Consider the following 9,688-nt stretch of genomic DNA (forward strand, 5'->3'; position numbering starts at 1 on the left):
TCAGCCAGCCATGATGTGTTTCACAAAGGCTGAAATAGAGCGATAGAAACAGAAATTGTATTAGCAATAGATGCCCACAGCACACTGCATAAAGTAGTCTATTGCCGCACCTTCTTAGTTAATGCAGCCATTGCCGTCCTCTTGTCCTTCCATCACTACCTCGACCTCTTCCTCTGTACTCTTCTCTCCTGTAGGTGTAACAGAGGGGTGTGAGATATTTCAAATGGTGTTAAACAATCCTCAGACACAACCCTTTTGGGGGAAAAAACACTAATTTCAAGTGATCATACAGTACCAGTCAAAAGTTTGGACACACCTACTCATTGAAGGTTTTCTTTATTTTTTACTATTTTCTACATTGTAGAATAATAGTGAAGACATCAAAATTATAAAATAACACATATGGAATCATGTAGTAATCCACAAATGTGTTAAACAACGATATTAGATTCTTCAAAGTAGCCACCCTTTTCCTTGATGACAGCTTTGCACACGCTTGGCATTCTCTCAACCAGCTTCACATGGAATGCTTTTCAAACAGTCTTGAAGGAGTTCCTACATATGCTGAGCACTTGTTGGCTGCTTTTCCTTCACTCTAGAGTCCAACTTATCCCAAACCATCTCAATTGGGTTGAGGTCGGGTGATTGTGGAGGCCAGGTCATGACGCAGCACTCCACCACTCTCCTTCTTGGTCAAATTGCCCTTACACAGCCTGGAGGTGTGTTGGGTCATTGTCCTGTTGAAAAACAAATGATAGTCCTACAAAGCTCAAACCAGATGGGATGGTGTAGAAGCCATGCTGTTTAAGTGTGCCTTGAATTCTAAATATATCACAGACAGTGTCACCAGCAAAGCATCCTCACACCATCACACCTCCTCCTCCATGATTCACGGTGGAAACCACACATGTGGAGATCATCCATTCACCTACTCTGCGTTTCACAAAGACACAGCAGTTGGAACCAAAAATCTCAAATTTGGACTCAGGCCAAAGGACAGATTTCCACCGGTCTAATGTCCATTGCTTCTTATTATTGGTGTCCTTTAGTAGTGGTTTCTTTGCAGTAATTCAACCACGAAGGCCTGATTCACAGTCTCCTCTGAACAGCTGATTTTGAGATGTGTTACAGCTGGAGGCAGGGCTTTCTCCTATAGATCTCCATTTTTATGGAATGGTCTGCCTACCCATGTGAGAGACGCAGACTCGGTCTCAACCCTTAAGTCTTTACTGAAGACTTATCTCTTCAGTAGGTCATATGATTGAGTGTAGTCTGGCCCAGGAGTGTGAAGGTGAACGGAAAGGCTCTGGAGCAACGAACCGCCCTTGCTGTCTCTGCCTGGCCGGTTCCCCTCTCTCCACTGGGATTCTCTGCCTCTAACCCTATTACAGGGGCTAAGTCACTGGCTTACTGGTGCTCTTTCATGCCGTCCCGAGGAGGGGTTGAGTGGGTTGAGTTACTGACGTGATCTTCCTGTCTGGGTTGGCGCCCCCCCTTGGTTTGTGCTGTGGTGGAGATCTTTGTGGGCTATACTCGGCCTTGTCTCAGGATTGTAAGTTGGTGGTTGAAGATATCCCTCTAGTGGTGCGGGGGCTGTACTTTGGCAAAGTGGGTGGGGTTATATCCTTCCTGTTTGGCCCTGTCCGGGGGTATCATCGGATGGGGCCACAGTGTCTCCTGACCCCTCCTGTCTCAGCCTCCAGTATTTATGCAGCAGTAGTTTGTGTCAGGGGGCTAGGGTCAGTTGGTTATATCTGGAGTACTTCTCCTGTCTTATCCAGTGTCCTGTGTGAATTTAAATATGCTCTCTCTAATTCTCTCCTTCTCTCTTTCGGAGGACCTGAGCCCTAGGACCATACGTCAGGACTACCGGGCATGATGACTCCTTGCTGTCCCCAGTCCACCTGGCCTTGAGGCTGTTCCAGTTTCAACTGTTCTGCCTGCGGTTATGGAACCCCTACCTGTCCCAGACCTGCTGTTTTCAACTCTTAATGATCGGCTATGAAAAGCCAACTGACATTTATGATTATGATTATTTGACCATTATTGATTATTTGACCATGCTTGTCATTTATGAACATTTTGAACATCTTGGCCATGTTCTGTTATAATCTCCACCCGGCACAGCCAGAAGAGGACTGGCCACCCCTCATAGCCTGGTTCCTCTCTGGGTTTCTTCCTAGGTTTTGGCCTTTCTAGGGAGTTTTTCCTAGCCACCGTGCTTCTACACCTGCATTGCTTGCTGTTTGGGGTTTTAGGCTGGGTTTCTGTACAGCATTTCGAGATATTAGCTGATGTACGAAGGGCTATATAAAATAAACTTGATTTGATTTGATTTACTTGAAAATGTGAAGCATTTGTTTGGGCTGCAATTTCTGAGGCTGGTAACTCTAATGAACTTATCCTCTGCAGCAGAGGTAACTCTGAGTCTTCCTTTCCTGTGGCGGTCTTCATGAGAGCCAGTTTCATCATAGTGCTTGATGGTTTTTGCGACTGCACTTCAAGAAACTTTCAAAATTCTTGAATTTTTCCAGATTGACTGACCTTCATGTCTTAAAGCAAAGATGGACTGTCATTTCTCTTTGCTTATTTTAGCTGTTCTTGCCATAATATGGACTTGTTATTTTAAATAATAGGGATATCTTCTGTATACCACACTTACCTTGTTACAACACAACTGATTGGCTCAAACGCATTAAGGAAATCAATTCCACAAATGAACTTTTAAGAAGGCACACCTGTTAATTGAAATGCATTCCAGGTGACTACATCATGAAGCTGGTTGAGAGAATGTTTCACATGTGATCTCTCATAATTACATGTGATCACGTGTACTTACTGTATGTGATAATGTGACAACATGTAAAAGAAAAAATGTGATAACGTAAAACTACACGTGAAAACATTTCAGCACATGTGAAAACATAATCTCACGTAAAATAAATGTGACAACACGAGGATGCAACATTTCAACATGTGATACCATGAAACTACATGTAAAACTGCAAATTAGATTTTCACATGTGAAATGTTTTTCTTATGTGAAAATTCAATTCCACATGTGAGAGTTAGATTTTCACGTGAAAGTTTTTCAAATGTGAAAGTTTTCAAATGTGAAAATCTCTACATTTAATACATGTGAACAACTGACCTTACCTTGTGTCTCTTTTGCTTTCATATGTGAACATTTCAGCTCAACATGTGAAAACCAAATTTCACATGTGAAACTGCAGATTTCACATGTTTTTTGTAATGGAAGTAATTAAATGGTGTGGGGGTCTTAATAAGGTACAGTGAGGGAAAATAGTATTTGGTCCCCTGCTGATTTTGTACGTTTGCCCACTGACAAAGAAATGATCAGTCTATAATTTTAATGGTAGGTTTATTTGAACAGTGAGAGACAGAATAACAACAACAAAATCCAGAAAAAAACAAACAAGAAATGTCTGACCTCTGTGATTGCCAACAAGGGTTTTGCCACCAAGTACTAAGTCATGTTTTGCAGAGGGGTCAAATACTTATTTCCCTCATTAAAATGCAAATCAATTAATAACATTTTTGACATGCGTTTTTCTGGATTTTGTTGTTGTTATTCTGTCTCTCACTGTTCAAATAAACCTACCATTAAAATTATAGACTGATCATTTCTTTGTCAGTGGGCAAACTTTCAAAATCAGAAAAGGATCAAATACTTTTTTCCCTCACTGTAAGTGGTACGCTGTTCAGCTAAAATAGTGTAAAAGTCTTTAACCAATGACAATATGAATCCATTTGACATGATCACTTTGTACTGACTTTTCAATATGACCCCACCTGGGATTTGAACTCAGAACCTCTTGATTTAGGTTATGCTGATCTTTTTCACCACAAAGTCTATAACATGTGTAACAGTATAACTTTAAACCGTCCCCTCGCCCAGACACGGGCGCGAACCAGGGACCCTCTGCACACATCAACAACTGACACCCACGAGGCGTCGTTACCCATAGCTCCACAAAAGCCACGGCCCTTGCAGAGCAAGGTGCAACACTACATCTAGGTTTCAGAGCAAGTGACGTAACTGATTGAAACGCTACTAGCGCGTACCCGCTAACTAGCTAGCCATTTCACATCCGTTACACTCACCCCCCTTTCAACCTCCTCCTTTTCCGCAGCAACCAGTGATCCGGGTCAACAGCATCAATGTAACAGTATAACTTTAAACCGTCCCCTCGCCCTGACACGGGCGCAAACCAGGGATCCTCTGCACACATCAACAACGGTCGCCCACAAAGCATCGTTACCCATCGCTCCACAAAGGCCACGGCCCTTGCAGAGCAAGGTGCAACCCTACTTCTAGGTTTCAGAGCAAGTGACGTAACTGATTGAAATGCTACTAGCGCGTACCCGCTAACTAGCTAGCCATTTCACATCCGTTACACATACTCAGAAGTTCAGCAATTAGAGGGTTTTCTGTAAAGTCTAATGTTGGTGCAACATATTATTTTGTTTTAATCTTACTCCTCAATCACTATGATAAATATAATAGTTTTTCTTGAGTGTATTCTTAACATGAGCTGAGATTTACTTTGAAGTCCAAAGTGTAGGAATACAGGTGGAGTCAGTCATCATAACAGAAATGGTGGCTTAGCAAGAAGATCTGAATGCTGTGAACCAACAGGTTGTGAGTTCAAATCCCAGGTGAAGACATGTTGAATAATAATTACTGTATACATAATTATTATAATAATGTATGCAAAGGTGTGCCAAAATATGTAAGTCAAAAACAATGTGTGACTTTCCCGGGACATCCTAACGACTGATTTTTGTTTGCAGGGCATCCCCTGAAAATCTAAATCCACATGTGAAAGGTTAAGTGGTCATGTGAAATTTCACATGTGAAATAAAATGTTACATGTGAAATCATGTGGTTTTTCCATAAGGGAAGACAAACCCCAAACCAATCCTCCTTTCAGATACCCTTAGGGGTTTCACATTAACTTCATAGAGCATACATTACACATCTATAATCACATCATAAACATGAGATTATAGCTACAAAGAACATGGGTACTAACCAAGAGTTGCGAGTGCGTGACGCAACTCGGAGCCCATGACAGTGCCGTTGTCCTCCTTGTCAAAGACAAGCAGTCCTTCCACAAAGTCCTCAAAGGTACCCCGGTTTTTGGACTTGGAGATGTGCTGGAACATTGGTAGGAAGGTCTCAAAGCCAATCAGCTTGGTGTTCATTTCTATAGTGGCACAGTGAGCAAGGGAAGGAGTTACTTTCGATGAAACCAACCCAACCCATCGACATACAAGCCTCCACAGAGTTCAAGGTGAATAAAGAGATAACGGAAAGTAGGAGAAAGATGGCGACTTAAGCAATGGTGTGGCCATGCACATGTTCAAAGGCTGGAGTCATTGTCCAAAGGCAGATGTGTCTACAAACTGTGATGCCATCAGTTAAAATGTTGCTCCTGATGGATACACTTGCAGAGCAAATGAGTGATCTCTTTGTCTGTGTGAACATGTAACCAGTGACCACTTCTACTATACATTGTAGAACTGGCCGCCAAACATACCCTCGTAAAGCTGACTATCCTACCGATCCTCGACTTCGGCGATGTCATTTACAAAATAGCCTCCAACACTCTACTCAGCAAACTGGATGCAGTCTATCACAGTGACATCCGTTTTGTCACCAAAGCCCCATATACCACCCACCACTGCGACCTGTATGCTCTCGTCGGCTGGCCCTCGCTACATATTCGTCGCCAGACCCACTGGCTCCAGGTCATCTTTAAGTCTTTGCTAGTTAAAGCTCCGCCTTATCTCATCTCACTCGTCACCATAACAACACCCACCCGTAGCATGTGCTCCAGCAGGTATATCTCACTGGTCATCCCCAAAGCCAACACCTCCTTTGGCCGCCTTTCCTTACAGTTCTCTGCTGCTTATGACTAGAACGAATTGCAAAAATCGCTGAAGTTGGAGACTTATACCTCCCTCACTAACCTTTAAACATCAGCTACCTGAGCAGCTAACCGATTGCTGCAGCTGTACACAGCTCATCTGTAAATCGCCCATCCAATCTACCTACCTCATCCCCATATTGTTTTTATTTACTTTTTTGCTCTTTTGCACACCAGTATTTCTACTTGCACATCATCATCTGCTCATCTATCACTCCAGTGTTAATTTGCTAAACTGTAATTATTTTGATATTGCCTTACCTCCTCACGCCATTTGCACACACTGTATATAGACTTTTTTTCTATAGTGTTATTGACTGTACGTTTGTTTATTCCATGTGTAACTCTGTGTTGTTGTTCGTGTCGCACTGCTTTGCTTTATCTTGGCCAGGTCGCAGTTGTAAATGAGAACGTGTTCTCAACTAGCCTACCTGGTTAAATAAAGGTGAAAAAAATGTCTAATGAATACTGGTGTGCCCACTGACCCCATGGCTTGCGTTTCCATAGGACTCATGACCTCTTCGTTGGAGGCGTTCTGGCCCAGCGCCCTCATCACGTCACCACACCGGGCGTAAGAGATCTTCATCTTGATTTTGGTGGTCCTGTCGAAAAACATGAAGGTCTCTTTGAACTCTGGGGAAGCACACAGATCATTAGGATTAGCTGGGGTAACTAGCAAGCCATCAACAGATCAGGTCATCCAAAAAAACTAGTCATCCCAAAAATTGACATCAAAAGATTTACCGTCAATTTTACCGTCAATTTGGTCTGCAGTGAACACAATCTGAAATTAAAAAAAAGAACACTTCAATAGTGGCAATATTGCTACTGATTTTTCCCAGCTCATCATTGTAAGCACATTTACCAATTCTACTGTGAAGGAATTTGTGTCTGGAAAGTTTTATTGGATGTGTGCTGCTACGTCAACAGTCCTTGATCGTACAGTGAATGCCAGTTGCCAATGCCAAAAAATATGAATTTGATTAGGAACGCTTATAATATACTTTGATTTACCTCCTACATAACTTCATTCAGATGTTATCTTCAACAATCAATCCAATTTCAAATGTCTTTATAAAGCCCTTTCTACATCAGCCGGTGTCACAAAGTGCTATACAGAAACCCAGCTTAAAACCCCAAACAGCAAGCAATGCAGATGTAGAAACACTGTGGCTAGGAACAACTCCCTAGAAAGGCAGGAACATAGGAAGAAACCTAGAGAGGAACCGGGCTCTGAGGGGTGGCCAGTCCTCTTCTGGCTGTGCCAGGTGGAGATTATAACAGTATATGGCCAAGATGTTCAAAAGTTCATAGATGACCAGCAGGGTCAAATAATAATAATCACAGTGGTTGTAGAGGGTGCAACAGGTCAGCACCTCAGAAGTAAATGTCAGTTGGCTTTTTATAGCCGATCATTCAAAGTTAGTGTCAGCATGTGCGGTAGAGAGAGAGTCGAAAACAGCAGGTCCGGGACAAGATAGAACGTCCAGTGAACAGGTCAGTGTTCTATAGCCGCAGGTAGAACAGTTGAAACTGGAGCAGCAGCACGAGCAGGTGGACTGCGGACAGCAAGGAGTCATCAGGCCAGGTAGTCCTGAGGCATGATAAATACTCCAGATATAACAGACTGACCCTAGCCCCCCGACACAAACTATTGCAGCACAAATACTGGAGGCTGAGACAGGAGGGGTCAGGAAACACTGTGGCACCGTCCGACGATACCCCCGGACAGGGCCAACCAGGCAGGATATAACTCCATCCACTTTGCCAAAGCACAGCCCCCACACCACTAGAGCGATATCTTCAACCACCAACTTATAATCCTGAGACAAGGCAGAGTAAAGCCAACAAAGATCTCCACCACAGCACAAACCAAGGGGGGGCGCCAACCCAGACAGGAAGATCACGTCAGTAACTCAACCCACTCAAGTGACGCACCCCTCCCAGGGACAGCATGAAAGAGCACCAGTAAGCACCAGTAAGCCAGTGACTCAGCCCCTGTAATAGGGTTAGAGGCAAATAATCTGTCTGTAAACAACTGTTTGAAAAATGACTTGTGTCATGCACAAAGTAGATGTCCTAACCGAATTGCCAAAACTATAGTTTGTTGACAAGACATTTGTGGAGTGGTTGAAAAACGAGTTTTAATGACTCCAACCTAAGTGTATGTAAACTTCCGACTTCAACTGTATATTTTTTAAAAAATTTGATAGAAATGTAGCTTTCTCCTACTATTCGAGTTATTACCTCCTCTCTCTATACCCCAACCAGTGGCTTCTCACGACCGTTGTAAATTAGCTATAACGTTAGCGGTCGGGACTTGGCAGTAAGAGGCAGCCTGTTACGACGTGATCGTCACACATGCTGACCAGACCGCTTGCGCGCGCATGCTGATTTTGTCCACCCAAACCAGACACCATCAGGACACGCAGGTTGACATATCAAAACAAACTTTGTTATCATATTATCCAGAGCGTTGGTGACTGTAACTGTGCTGCTGTCAACAATGCAATGACGTTTTTTTGCCGACATTTACTGACACCGGCCATAAACCGGTGTTGAGCGTTCGTAAATTCATCAGTTATTCTGCGCTCTGGCACACTCAGAAGAGAGTGCCCTGAAATCGGAGTAGATAGCCCGAGTAAATTTCCGAACGCTCCATAGACTCTCACCTCTAAACCCATGCAATTTTCAGGGCTGCGTTGTTTTTATTATAAATATTATTATTTTATTAAAACAATACAATACAAAGACAATTTCCGCTCCTAGTAGTGGGTGCTCTGGTCAGTGTGTGCGCTCTCACCCAACCGCCTGGAGACGCTGGCAGGGCGAAGCTCCCGCCCCCGGCCCAAAAGGCTGTGTTCTTGCCATCTGGATGAAAATCCAACAGTCTTTGAGTTCCCCCTTTGGAGAGAACGTGAAGGTCTTGGAATCCCCATTCACTGTCCAAGCAATCAGGTTTGTAGATTATAACTAGTCTGTTATCTAGAAGGACATTACTCAATACAGTGTTATTGTGGCAGCTTTGATGGACAGGGGGACAGCATCACTCTGATATCTGACCTCTAACCTTGCGGTGAGAGAGGCCAGTTGACTTTTATACCCACTGTTTTCTCTATGCTATGCTCATGTTAGAGGATTGAGAAAGGTTATGTGGTCTTGCTGTACACAGCTGATTCTAAATTGAGTCACTTAAGTCCACCAAGTGCTTAGAAACTAGAAAGTATGCTACTGGTAGAATGTTCATAGTAACTATAAACTCCTGTCAGAACATGTGTTAGGGTCAGTGTTATACGGGTCGTTGGGACGTCCCTACCCTAAACCCTAATGTTAAAACCTACCCTTACCCTAACCTTAACCATAACCCTTAATCATGGTAGCATCCACATTCACGTAGAAGTGTTAAGAAACATATTTGATTCTTATTTACAATAAAACTGACTCCAAAATGACATTAGGTTATTTAACATTCATTTCTATTGGGCACGACATAACCCGAAACACAACCAAAACAAACAGCAAATGCATCCAACAGGTTTGTAGATTCACAAGCTTGATGTAATCATTGCGTGCTAGGAATATGGGACCAAATACTAAACTTTAGACTACTTTAATACACGTATAAGTGCATTTGTCCAATACTTTTGGTCCCCTAAAATGGGGGGACTATGTACAAAAAGTGCTGTCATTTCCAAATGGTTCACCCGATATAGATGAAAATACCCTCAAATGAA

General features: G+C 43.0%; 1 pseudogene; it reads right to left on the minus strand.

The window, feature by feature from the left end:
- On the minus strand, positions 1 to 8,825 carry LOC129833902 (myosin light chain 4-like; annotated as a pseudogene).
- Positions 8,826 to 9,688: the final 863 nt, after the last annotated feature.

Source organism: Salvelinus fontinalis, chromosome 34 (assembly GCF_029448725.1).
Source record: "Salvelinus fontinalis isolate EN_2023a chromosome 34, ASM2944872v1, whole genome shotgun sequence".
Lineage (NCBI taxonomy): Eukaryota > Metazoa > Chordata > Actinopteri > Salmoniformes > Salmonidae > Salvelinus > Salvelinus fontinalis.